Source organism: Panulirus ornatus, chromosome 72, assembly GCF_036320965.1.
Source record: "Panulirus ornatus isolate Po-2019 chromosome 72, ASM3632096v1, whole genome shotgun sequence".
Classification (NCBI taxonomy): Eukaryota; Metazoa; Arthropoda; class Malacostraca; order Decapoda; family Palinuridae; genus Panulirus; species Panulirus ornatus.
Genome location: NC_092295.1, coordinates 13,438,487 through 13,453,486, shown reverse-complemented (window position 1 = coordinate 13,453,486; position 15,000 = coordinate 13,438,487).

The window sequence follows — 15,000 nt, the reverse complement described above, 5'->3', positions numbered from 1 at the left end:
TTTTGATTTGTCGCTGTCTCCCGCGTTTGCGAGGTAGCGCAAGGAAACAGACAAAAGAAATGGCCCAACCCACCCCCATACACATGTATATACATACACGTCCCCACAGGCAAATATACATACCCATACATCTCAGTGTACACATATATATATATGCATACAGACATATACATATATACACATGCACACAATTCACACTGCCTTTATTCATTTCCATCGCCACCCGCCACACATGGAATAACATCCCCTCCTCCCCTCATGTGTGCGAGGTAGCGCTAGGAAAAGACAACAAAGGCCCCATTCGTTCACACTCAGTCTCTAGCTGTCATGCAATAATGCCCGAAACACAGCTTGCTTTCCACATCCAGGCCCCACAGAACTTTCCATGGTTTACCCCAGACGCTTCACATGCCTGATTCAATCCATTGACAGCACGTCGACCCCGGTATACCACATCGCTCCAATTCACTCTATTCCTTGCTCTCCTTTCACCCTCCTGCATGTTCAGGCCCCGATCACACAAAATCTTTTTCACTCCATCTTTCCACCTCCAATTTGGTCTCCCTCTTCTCCTTGTTCCCTCCACCTCCGACACATATATCCTCTTGGTCAATCTTTCCTCACTCATCCTCTCCATGTGCCCAAACCACTTCAAAACACCCTCTTCTGCTCTCTCAACCACGCTCTTTTTATTTCCACACATCTCTCTTACCCTTACGTTACTCACTCGATCAAACCACCTCACACCACACATTGTCCTCAAACATCTCATTTCCAGCACATCCATCCTCCTGCGCACAACTCTATCCATAGCCCACGCCTCGCAACCATACAACATTGTTGGAACCACTATTCCTTCAAACATACCCATTTTTGCTTTCCGAGATAATGTTCTCGACTTCCACACATTCTTCAAGGCCCCCAGAATTTTCGCCCCCTCCCCCACCCTATGATCCACTTCCGCTTCCATGGTTCCATCCGCTGCCAGATCCACTCCCAGATATCTAAAACACTTCACTTCCTCCAGTTTTTCTCCATTCAAACTCACCTCCCAATTGACTTGACCCTCAACCCTACTGTACCTAATAACCTTGCTCTTATTCACATTTACTCTTAACTTTCTTCTTCCACACACTTTACCAAACTCAGTCACCAGCTTCTGCAGTTTCTCACATGAATCAGCCACCAGCGCTGTATCATCAGCGAACAACAACTGACTCACTTCCCAAGCTCTCTCATCCCCAATAGACTTCATACTTGCCCCTCTTTCCAAAACTCTTGCATTTACCTCCCTAACAACCCCATCCATAAACAAATTAAACAACCATGGAGACATCACACACCCCTGCCGCAAACCTACATTCACTGAGAACCAATCACTTTCCTCTCTTCCTACACGTACACATGCCTTACATCCTCGATAAAAACATTTCACTGCTTCTAACAACTTGCCTCCCACACCATATATTCTTAATACCTTCCACAGAGCATCTCTATCAACTCTATCAAAAAAATAATATATATATATATATATATATATATATATATATATATATATATATATATATATATATATATATATATATATATATATATGATATATATATATATATATATATATATATATATATATATATATATATATATATATATATATATATATATTATTTTTTATTTTGATTTGTCGCTGTCTCCCGCGTTTGCGAGGTAGCGCAAGGAAACAGACAAAAGAAATGGCCCAACCCACCCCCATACACATGTATATACATACACGTCCCCACAGGCAAATATACATACCCATACATCTCAGTGTACACATATATATATATGCATACAGACATATACATATATACACATGCACACAATTCACACTGCCTTTATTCATTTCCATCGCCACCCCGCCACACATGGAATAACATCCCCCTCCCCCCTCATGTGTGCGAGGTAGCGCTAGGAAAAGACAACAAAGGCCCCATTCGTTCACACTCAGTCTCTAGCTGTCATGCAATAATGCCCGAAACCACAGCTTGCTTTCCACATCCAGGCCCCACAGAACTTTCCATGGTTTACCCCAGACGCTTCACATGCCCTGATTCAATCCATTGACAGCACGTCGACCCCGGTATACCACATCGATCCAATTCACTCTATTCTTTGCCCGCCTTTCACCCTCCCGCATGTTCAGGCCCCGATCACTCAAAATCTTTTTCACTCCATCTTTCCACCTACAATTTGGTCTCCCACTTCTCCTCGTTCCCTCTACCACCGACACATATATCCTCTTGGTCCATCTTTCCTCACTCATTCTCTCCATGTGCCCAAACCATTTCAAAACATCCTCTTCTGCTCTCTCAACCACGCTCTTCTTATTTCCACACATCTCTCTTACCCTGACATTACTCACTCGATCAAGCCACCTCACACCACATATTGTCCTCAAACATCTCATATCCAGCATATCCACCCTCCTGCGCACAACTCTATCCATAGCCCACGCCTCGCAACCATACAACACTGTTGGAACCACAATTCCTTCAAACATAGCCATTTTTGCTTTCGGAGATAATGTTCTCGACTTCCACACATTCTTCAAGGCTCCCAGGATTGTCGCCCCCTTCCCCACCCTATGATTCACTTCCGCTTCCATGGTTCCATCCGCTGCCAGATCCACTCCCAGATATCTAAAACACTTTACTTCCTCCAGTTTTTCTCCATTCAAACTTACCTCCCAGTTGACTTGACTCTTAACCCTACTGTACCTAATAACCTTGCTCTTATTCACATTTACTCTTAACTTTCTTCTATCACACACTTTACCAAACTCAGTCACCAGCTTCTGCAGTTTCTCACATGAATCAGCCACCAGCTCTGTATCATCAGCGAACAACAACTGACTCACTTCCCAAGCTCTCTCATCCCCAAGAGACTCCATACTTGCTCCTCATTCCAAAACTCTTGCATTCACCTCCCTAACAACCCCATCCATAAACAAATTAAAGAACCATGGAGACATTCTATATATATATATATATATATATATATATATATATATATATATATGTATTTTTTTTTATATGTATTTTTTTTTTTGCTTTGTTGCTGTCTCCCGCGTTTGCGAGGTAGCGCAAGGAAACAGACGAAAGAAATGGCCCAACCCACCTCCATACACATGTATATACATACGTCCACACACGCAAATATACATACCTACACAGCTTTCCATGGTTTACCCCAGACGCTTCACATGCCCTGATTCAATCCACTGACAGCACGCCAACCCCGGTATACCACATCGATCCAATTCACTCTATTCCTTGCCCTCCTTTCACCCTCCTGCATGTTCAGGCCCCGATCACACAAAATCTTTTTCACTCCATCTTTCCACTTCCAATTTGGTCTCCCACTTCTCCTCGTTCCCTCCACCTCCGACACATATATAATCTTGGTCAATCTTTCCTCACTCATTCTCTCCATGTGCCCAAACCATTTCAAAACACCCTCTTCTGCTCTCTCAACCACGCTCTTTTTATTTCCACACATCTCTCTTACCCTTACGTTACTTACTCGATCAAACCACCTCACACCACACATTGTCCTCAAACATCTCCCAGGATTTTCGCCCCCTCCCCCACCCTATGATCCACTTCCGCTTCCATGGTTCCATCCGCTGCCAGATCCACTCCCAGATATCTAAAACACTTTACTTCCTTCAGTTTTTCTCCATTCAAACTTACCTCCCAATTGACTTGACCCTCAACCCTACTGTACCTAATAACCTTGCTCTTATTCACATTTACTCTTAACTTTCTTCTTTCACACACTTTACCAAACTCAGTCACCATCTTCTGCAGTTTTTCACATGAATCAGCCACCAGCGCTGTATCACCAGCGAACAACAACTGACTCACTTCCCAAGCTCTCTCATCCACAACAGACTTCATACTTGCCCCTCTTTCCAAAACTCTTGCATTCACCTCCCTAACAACCCCATCCATAAACAAATTAAACAACCATGGAGACATCACACACCCCTGCCGCAATCCTACATTCACTGAGAACCAATCACTTTCCTCTCTTCCTACACGTACACATGCCTTACATCCTCTATAAAAACTTTTCACTGCTTCCAACAACTTGCCTCCCACACCATATATTCTTAATACCTTCCACAGAGCATCTCTATCAACTCTATCATATGCCTTCTCCAGATCCATAAATGCTACATACAAATCCATTTGCTTTTCTAAGTATTTCTCACATACATTCTTCAAAGCAAACACCTGATCCACACATCCTCTACCACCCATCCTCTACCATATATTGCAGATGACAGTGGTGTGCGCGATCTAGTGTATGCATATAATCACGAGGAAATTGAAACATCGTAAGTTCCCAAGTGCACTTTCGTGTAATAATCACATCATCTGGGGAGACACAAGAGAGAAGTATACAAGGAAGAGACGTAGCTAGGACGCTATTGAAGATATGGATCATCTGTAAAATTTGAGGCGTCTTCAAGGTCACATTGCGAGCACATTTAAGCATATCTGGTTTCGGAAATAATTCCATTTTGTAGTATTTTCATAATCGCGTCTTTTTTTAATTCTCATGATCAGCGGTCATACCTCTGCCCTGTAGCCTAGCTGTGGGGGAGATGTCATGAAGGACCTGATGGGTAAACACAACATGATGAAAATTGGTGTTGGTTTATCCTCTGTTCGTCCGCATCTTCGCTTTTGATTGCTCTCAGTGACGATCAAACTCGAATGACATTTAACAGTGGAGATTGCTCGTTTTGCCATACGATGCGATCTGGGTGACAGTGATGTACCTGGGTAATTAACAGGAGATGATTAAGGTATATCTTAACAGGTAGTTAGGTCGTTATTCGGATGTGCGATCATTGGCCTTATAGAAATGTAACTTGGTCACGGTGTACACACACCTCCCCCAGTTGCACGTCTCCTCCGTCTGATAGGCTGTGTCATTGGTCAAATTACCTTCATCATTAAGTGATATTTGGCCAGGATTCTTCACGTCATAATGACCTAGTGACGTCATCATCATTTCCGCCTCCTGAAGGCTGAAAATGAAGCTTTTCCAGGTTACGAAGCAACAAGCTGTTGATCATGGTTAGGTTATCAGAGATGGAAAAGACATACTTGCATCTGTCGCCCCCATGTCATGCCATGGGCTGGGGTACGACAGGTGTCTCTGTAGCCCACATGTCGTGCCATGGGCTGGTATGTCACAAATGCCTCTGTAGCTCCCATGTCATGCCATGGGCTGGGGTACGACAGGTGTCTCTGTAGCTCCCATGTCATGCCATGGGCTGGTGTGTGACAGGTGCCTCTGTCGCCCCTATGTCATGCCATGGGCTGGGGTACGACAGGTGTCTCTGTAGCCCACATGTCGTGCCATGGGCTGGTATGTCACAAATGCCTCTGTAGCTCCCATGTCATGCCATGGGCTGGGGTACGACAGGTGTCTCTGTAGCTCCCATGTCATGCCATGGGCTGGGGTACGACAGGTGTCTCTGTAGCCCACATGTCGTGCCATGGGCTGGGGTACGACAGGTGTCTCTGTAGCCCACATGTCGTGCCATGGGCTGGTATGTCACAAATGCCTCTGTAGCTCCCATGTCATGCCATGGGCTGGGGTACGACAGGTGCCTCTGTCGCCCCCATGTCATGCCATGGGCTGGGGTGTGACAGGGTCCCTACCCCTCTGCAAGTCACGTAATATTGGATCCCCCAACTCACCAGATGCTCAAGAAGACAAGAAAAGGCTCAACTGCCAGTTCTCGTAAGGTCGAGAGACTCGTTCCCTCTCGCGCCATACACAGGAGAGGCGGAATTTAGCTCCAGCTTTGGTTAACCGTGAAATTTGAGAATGCCTTCCTTTCATGTACAAAGGCTCCGCGTTTGCACTAACGTTAAGGGTGAAATTTTATTTCCCTTTGTGTGTGTGTGTGTGTGTGTGTGTGTGTGTGTGTGTGTGTGTGTGTGTGTGTGTGTCTGCCGGGTCAGAGGAGTTCGCTGGATATTGCCGTCGCTGGAGAGGATGATTGCTGACTACCTTGGTGTACGTCCATACACGTAGTGGAGTCCCAGGGACATAGTCAGGCCGCTAGGATGGTCTTCTTCCTCTGTAAGTACGGTACTGGGGCTAGGATGGTCTTCTTCCTTTGTAAGTACGTTATTGAGGCAAGGATGGTCTTCTTCCTCTGTAAGTACGGTACTGGGGCTAGGATGGTCTTCTTCATCTATAAGTACGGTACTGGGGCTAGGATGGTCTTCTTCCTCTGTAAGTACAGTACTAGGGCTAGGATGGTCTTCTTCCTCTGTAAGTACGTTACTGAGGTTAGGATGGTCTTCTTCCTTTGTAAGTACGGTACTGGGGCTAGGATGGTCTTCTTCCTCTGTAAGTACGTTACTGAGGCTAGGATGGTCTTCTTCCTTTGTAAGTACGGTACTGGGGCTAGGATGGTCTTCTTTATCTGTAAGAACGGTACTGGGCCTAGGATGGTCTTCCTCCTCTGTAAGTAAGGCACTGGTGCTAGAATGGTCTTCTTTCTCTGTAAGTACGGTACTGGGGCCAGGATGGTCTTCTGTACGGTACTGGGGCTAGGATGGTCTTCCTTCTCTGTAAGTACGTTACTGGGACTAGGATGGTCTTCTTCATCTGTAAGTGCGGTACTGGGGCTAGGATGGTCTTCCTCTGTAAGTACGATACTGGGGCCAAGATGGTCTTCTTCCTCTGTAAGTACGGTACTGGGGCTAGGATGATCTTCCTCCTGTGAAAGTACGGTACTGGGGCTAGGATGGTCTTCTTCCTCTGTAAGTACATTACTTCGGCTAGGTTGGTCTTCTTCCTCTGTAAGTACGTTACTGGGGCTATGATGGTCTTCCTCATTTGTAAGTACGGTACTGGGGTTAGGATGGTCTTCCTTCTCTGTAAGTACGTTACTGGGGCTAGGATGGTCTTCATCCTCTGTAAGTAGGGTACTAGGAATAGGATGGTCTTCTTCCTCTGTAAGTACAGTACTGGGGCTAGGATGGTCTTCCTCTGTAAGTACGATACTGGGGCTAAGATGGTCTTCTTCCTCTGTAAGTACGGTACTGGGGCTAGGATGGTCTTCCTCCTGTGAAAGTACGATACTGGGGCTAGGATGGTCTTCTTCCTCTGTAAGTACGATACTGGGGCTAGGATGGTCTTCTTCCTGTGAAAGTACGGTACTAGGGCTAGGATGGTCTTCTTCCTCTGTAAGTACGGTACTGGGGCTAGGATGGTCTTCTATCTAAGTACGGAACTAGGGCTAGGATGGTCTTCCTCCTCTGTAAGTACGATACTGGGGCTATGATGGTCTTCCTCCTCTGTAAGTGCGGTACTTGGGCTATGATGATTTTCTTTCTCTGTAAGTACGGTACTGGGGCCATGATGGTTTTCTTCCTCTGTAAGTACGGTAATGGGGTTAGGATGGTCTTCTCTACAGTACTGGGGCTAGGATGGTCTTCCTCCTCTCTAAGTATGTTACTGTGGTTAGGATGGTCTTCTTCATCTGTAAGTACGGCACTGGGGCAAGGATGGTCTTCCTCCTCTGTAAGTACGATACTGGGGCTATGATGGTCTTCCTCCTCTGTTAGTACGGTACTGGGTCTAGGATGGTCTTCTCCCTCTGTAAGTACGGTACTGGGTCTAGGATGTTCTCCTTTATCTGTAAGTACATTACTGAGGCTAAGATGGTCTTCTGTACGGTACTAGTGCTGGGACAGTCTGCTTCCTCTGTGCGTTACTGGGGCTAGGATGGTCTTCTTTCTCTGTAAGTACGGAACTGGGGCTAGGATGGTCTTCCTCCTCTGGAAGTACGATACTAGGGCTAGGATGGTCTTCCTCTATAAGAACGTTACTGGGGCTATGATGGTCTTCCTCCTCTGTAAGTACGGCACTGCGGCTAGGATGGTCTTCCTCCTTTGTTAGTACGGTACTAGGGCTAGGATGGTCTTCCTCCTCTGTAAGTACGGTACTGGGGCTAGGATGGTCTTCTTCCTCTGTAAGTACGGTACTGGGTCTAGGATGGTCTTCTTCCTCTGTAAGTACGGTACTGGGGCTAGGATGGTCTTCATCCTCTGTAAGTACTCTACTGGGTCTAGGATGGTCTTCCTCTGTAAGTACGGTACTGGGGCTAGGATGGTCTTCTTCCTTTGTAAGTACGGTACTAGGGCTAGGATGGTCTTCTTCATCTGTAAGTACGGTACTGGGGCTAGGATGGTCTTCATCCTCTGTAAGTACTCTACTGGGTCTAGGATGGTCTTCCTCTGTAAGTACGGTACTGGGGCTAGGATGGTCTTCTTCATCTGTAAGTACGTTACTGTTACTAGGATTTTCTTCGACTGCAAGTTTCAACGTTGTTTCCAGTTCTTAGAATTAAGTTTAGCTGAGAGAGAGAGAGAGAGAGAGAGAGAGAGAGAGAGAGAGAGAGAGAGAGAGAGAGAGAGAGAGAGAGAGAGAGAGAGAGAGCCATGCGTCAGTCTCTTGCTATTGACCAAAGGTATTACGTGCGCCAGGGAATCGAAGGTATGGAAGAGTCCTTCGCCGGACAGGGAGGGGGAGCTATGGAATCCTCGACCTGCTATGTTGGGCACGAGGCTTGGCGACGTGTTCTCGGGACTTGTTGTTATAAAGATTCGCCAGGCCTTTGCCCTAGCTGGGGGAGGCCCTTGTCTTCAAAAGGGTCGCCCCGTTTCCCACTTGTGCACGTCCCACTGGCACATCGCTCCCTTCGTTTGTGGGGGGATCGACGGCGTCGAAACTCTTGTGGTCGAGAGATTGTGTCAAGCGTGGAGGACGCTCACCCTAGCCATAGTTATGTAAATGGTTGCTGTTGTTGTTGTTGTTGACGCTGGTCATATTGTTGGTGTCTTGCAAGAGCAGGAGGATCCCCACTCGCTGGTCTAGGTACACGGCAATATTATCTTACTGAAGCAGACGTAACGTGGACTTAAAACACAAGATTACAAAGGGAGATAACATACATTCTGAAATACTACATTTTCCCCCTCTATTTCTACATTAAGATATTAATTACTACCTGTAGTAATGCTTCTGTTGTTTACTGGATCCCAGCTTTTTCCCTTCACTGTTGTTTGTGAGAATATGATAATCAGAGATTTGCGAACCTCTCATCCAAATTATTTTTCTTATGTTATCTGGAACGGCACTGGCAGCTGAGGCCATATTCAACGCAATCCCATTAATGCTATATATATATATATATATATATATATATATATATATATATATATATATATATATATATATATTATTTATTATTATTTTTTTATTATACTTTGTCGCTGTCTCCCGCGTTTGCGAGGTAGCGCAAGGAAACAGACGAAAGAAATGGCCCAACCCCCCCCCCATACACATGTATATACATACGTCCACACACGCAAATATACATACCTACACAGCTTTCCATGGTTTACCCCAGACGCTTCACATGCCTTGATTCAATCCACTGACAGCACGTCAACCCCGGTATACCACATCGCTCCAATTCACTCTATTCCTTGCCCTCCTTTCACCCTCCTGCATGTTCAGGCCCCGATCACACAAAATCTTTTTCACTCCATCTTTCCACCTCCAATTTGGTCTCCCTCTTCTCCTCGTTCCCTCCACCTCCGACACATATATCCTCTTGGTCAATCTTTCCTCACTCATTCTCTCCATGTGCCCAAACCACTTCAAAACACCCTCTTCTGCTCTCTCAACCACGCTCTTTTTATTTCCACACATCTCTCTTACCCTTACGTTACTCACTCGATCAAACCACCTCACACCACACATTGTCCTCAAACATCTCATTTCCAGCACATCCATCCTCCTGCGCACAACTCTATCCATAGCCCACGCCTCGCAACCATACAACATTGTTGGAACCACTATTCCTTCAAACATACCCATTTTTGCTTTCCGAGATAATGTTCTCGACTTCCACACATTCTTCAAGGCCCCCAGAATTTTCGCCCCCTCCCCCACCCTATGATCCACTTCCGCTTCCATGTTTCCATCCGCTGCCAGATCCACTCCCAGATATCTAAAACACTTCACTTCCTCCAGTTTTTCTCCATTCAAACTCACCTCCCAATTGACTTGACCCTCAACCCTACTGTACCTTGCTCTTATTCACATTTACTCTTAACTTTCTTCTTCCACACACTTTACCAAAATCAGTCACCAGCTTCTGCAGTTTCTCACATGAATCAGCCACCAGCGCTGTATCATCAGCGAACAACAACTGACTCACTTCCCAAGCTCTCTCATCCCCAACAGACTTCATACTTGCCCCTCTTTCCAAAACTCTTGCATTTACCTCCCTAACAACCCCATCCATAAACATATATATATATATATATATATATATGTATATATATATATATATATATATATATATATATATATATATATATATATATATATATATATATATAAGCTTTGCGGAAGATGAAAGCCGGCAAGGCAGCAGGTTTGGATGGTACTGCAGTGGAATTTATTAAAAATGGGGGTGACTGTATTGTTGACTGGTTGGTAAGGTTATTTAATGTATGTATGATTCATGGTGAGGTGCCTGAGGATTGGCGAAATGCTTGCATAGTGCCAATGTACAAAGGCAAAGGGGATTAGAGTGAGTGCTCAAATTACAGAGGTGTAAGTTTGTTGAGTATTCCTGGTAAATTATATGGGAGGGTATTGATTGAGAGGGTGAAGGCATGTACAGAGCATCAGATTGGGAAAGAGCGGTGTGGTTTCAGAGGTGGTAGAGGATGTGTTGATCAGGTGTTTGCTTTGAAGAATGTATGTGAGAAATACTTAGAAAAGCAAATGGATTTGTATGTAGCATTTATGGATCTGGAGAAGACATATGATAGAGTTGATAGAGATGCTCTGTGGAAGTTTTTAAGAATATATGGTGTGGGAGGCAAGTTGTTAGAAGCAGTGAAAAGTTTCTATCGAGGATGTAAGGCATGTGTACGTGTAGGAAGAGAGGAAAGTGATTGGTTCTCAGTGAATGTAGGTTTACGGCAGGGGTGTGTGATGTCTCCGTGGTTGTTTAATTTGTTTATGGATGGGTTTGTTAGGGAGGTGAATGCAAGGGTTTTGGAAAGAGGGGCAAGTGTGCAGTCTGTTGTGGATGAGAGAGCTTGGGAAGTGAGTCAGTTGTTGTTCGCTGATGATACAGCGCTGGTGGCTGATTCATGTAAGAAACTGCAGAAGCTGGTGACTGAGTTTGGTAAAGTGTATGAAAGAAGAAAGTTAAGAGTAAATGTGAATAAGAGCAAGGTTATTAGGTACAGTAGGGTTGAGGGTCAAGTCAATTGGGAGGTAAGTTTGAATGGAGAAAAACTGGAGGAAGTAAAGTGTTTTAGATATCTAGGAGTGGATCTGGCAGCGGATGGAACCATGGAAGCGGAAGTGAATCATAGGGTGGGTGAGGGGGCGAAAATTCTGGGAGCCTTGAAGAATGTTTGGAAGTCGAGAACATTATCTCGGAAAGCAAAAATGGTTATGTTTGAAGGAATAGTGGTTCCGACAATGTTGTATGGTTGCGAGGCGTGGGCTGTGGATAGAGTTTTTTTAGCAGGAGAGTGGATGTGCTGGAAATGAGATGTTTGAGGACAATATGTGGTGTGAGGTGGTTTGATCGAGTAAGTAATGTAAGGGTAAGAAAGATGTGTGGACATAAAAAGAGTGTGGTTGAGAGAGCAGGAGAGGGCGTTTTGAAATGGTTTGGCCACATGGAGAGAATGAGTGCGGAAAGATTGACCAAGAGGATGTATGTGTCAGAGGCTGAGGGAACGAGGAGAAGTGGGAGACCAAATTGGAGGTGGAAAGATGGAGTGAAAAAGATTTTGTGTGATCGGGGCCTGAACATGCAGGAGGGTGAAAGGCGTGCAAGGAATAGAGTGAATTGGAACGATGTGGTATACCGTGGTCGACGTGCTGTCAATGGATTGAACCAGGGCATGTGAAGCGTCTGGGGTAAACCATGGAAAGTTGTGTGAGGCTTGGATGTGGAAAGGGAGCTGTGGTTTCGGTGCATTATTACATGACAGCTAGAGACTGAGTGTGAACGAATGTGGCCTTTGTTGTCTTTTCCTAGCGCTACCTTGAACACATGAGGGGGAGGGGGTTGTTATTCCCTTGTGGCGAGGTGGCGATGGGAACAAATAAAGGCAGACAGTATGAATTATGTACATGTGTATATATGCATATGTCTGTATGTGTATATGTATGTGTACATTGAGATGTATAGGTATGTATATTGCGTGTGTGGACGTGTATGTATACACATTTGTATGTGGGCGTGTTGGGCCATTCTTTCGTCTGTTTCCTTGCGCTACCTCGCTAACTCGGGAGACAGCGACAAAGCAAAATAAATATAAATATATTTTTTTTTTTTTGCTTTGTCGCTGTCTCCCGCGTTTGCGAGGTAGCGCAAGGAAACAGACGAAAGAAATGGCACAACCCACCCCCATACACATGTATATACACACGTCCACACACGCAAACATACATACCTACACAGCTTTCCATGGTTTACCCCAGACACTTCACATGCCCTGATTCAATCCACTGACAGCACGTCAACCCCGGTATACCACATCGATCCAATTCACTCTATTCCTTGCCCTCCTTTCACCCTCCTGCATGTTCAGGCCCCGATCACACAAAATCTTTTTCACTCCATCTTTCCACCTCCAATTTGGTCTCCTACTTCTCCTCGTTCCCTCCACCTCCGACACATTTATCCTCTTGGTCAATCTTTCAACACTCATTCTCTCCATGTGTCCAAACCATTTCAAAACACCCTCTTCTGCTCAACCACGCTCTTTTTATTTCCACACATCACTCTTACCCTTACGTTACTTACTCGATCAAACCACCTCACACCATACATTGTCCTCAAACATCTCATTTCCAGCACATCCATCCTCCTGCGCACAACTATATCCATAGCCCACGCCTCGCAACCATACAACATTGTTGGAACCACTATTCCTTCAAACATACCCATTTTTGCTTTCCGAGATAATGTTCTCGACTTCCACACATTCTTCAAGGCTCCCAGGATTTTCGCCCCCTCCCCTGCCCTATGATCCACTTCCGCTTCCATGGTTCCATCCGCTGCCAGATCCACTCCCAGATATCTAAAACACTTTACTTCCTCCAGTTTTTCTCCATTCAAACTTACCTCCCAACTGACTTGACCCTCAACCCTACTGTACCTAATAACCTTGCTCTTATTCACATTTACTCTTAACTTTCTTCTTTCACACACTTTACCAAACTCAGTCACCAGCTTCTGCAGAAGGTGAGAACAATGGAAGTAAGGGGAGTGGGGGAGGAATGGAATGTATTTAGGGAAGCAGTGATGGATTGTGCAAAAGATGCTTGTGGCATGAGAAGAGTGGGAGGTGGGTTAATTAGAAAGGGTAGTGAGTGGTGGGATGAAGAAGTAAGATTATTAGTGAAAGAGAAGAGAGAGGCATTTGGACGATTTTTGCAGGGAAAAAATGCAAATGAGTGGGAGATGTATAAAAGAAAGAGACAGGAGGTCAAGAGAAAGGTGGAAGAGGTGAAAAAGAGGGCAAATGAGAGTTGGGTGAGAGAGTATCATTAAATTTTAGGATGAATAAAAAGATGTTCTGGAAGGAGGTAAATAAAGTGCTTAAGACAAGGGAGCAAATGGGAACTTCCGTGAAGGGCGCAAATGGGGAGATGATAACAAGTAGTGGTGATATGAGAAGGTGATGGAGTGAGTATTTTGAAGGTTTGTTGAATGTGTTTGATGATAGAGTGGCAGATATAGGGTGTTTTGGTCGAGGTGGTGTGCAAAGTGAGAGGGTTAGGGAAAATGATTTGGTAAACAGAGAAGAGGTAGTAAAAGCTTTGCGGAAGATGAAAGCCGGCAAGGCAGCAGGGCAGCAGGTTTGGTTGGTATTGCAGTGGAATTTATTAAAAAAGGGGTGACTGTATTATTGACTGGTTGGTAAGGTTATTTAATGTATGTATGACTCATGGTGAGGTGCCTGAGGATTGGCGGAATGCGTGCATAGTGCCATTGTACAAAGGCAAAGGGGTTAAGAGTGAGTGCTCAAATTACAGAGGTATAAGTTTGTTGAGTATTCCTGGTAAATTATATAGGAGGGTATTGATTGAGAGGGTGAAGGCATGTACAGAGCATCAGATTGGGGAAGAGCAGTGTGGTTTCAGAAGTGGTAGAGGATGTGTGGATCAGGTGTTTGCTTTGAAGAATGTATGTGAGAAATACTTAGAAAAGCAAATGGATTTGTATGTAGCATTTATGGATCTGGAGAAGGCATATGATAGAGTTGATAGAGATGCTCTGTGGAAGGTATAGAGAATATATGGTGTGGGAGGCAAGTTGTTAGAAGCAGTGAAAAGTTTTTATCGAGGATGTAAGGCATGTGTACGTGTAGGAAGAGAGGAAAGTGATTGGTTCTCAGTGAATGTAGGTTTGCGGCAGGGTGTGTGATGTCTCCATTGTTGTTTAATTTGTTTATGGATGGGGTTGTTAGGGAGGTGAATGCAAGAGTTTTGGAAAGAGGGGCAAGTATGAAGTCTGTTGGGGATGAGAGAGCTTGGGAAGTGAGTCAGTTGTTGTTCGCTGATGATACAGCGCTGGTGGCTGATTCATGTGAGAAATATAAATATATATATATATATATATATATATATATATATATATATATATATATATATATATATATATATATATATATATATATATATATATATACCCATTTTATCGACCAACCTCTCAGAGAGGATGAACAGCTGTGTTCACTGTGGACAGACTACCGGAACCAGGATTCGAACGTATGTTCTCGACGCTGGGCGGCACCCATGACTTCCATACACTCCTCACAGCAGACGTTGTTGTGACCATGTTTATAGAGCGAGTGATGCACACAC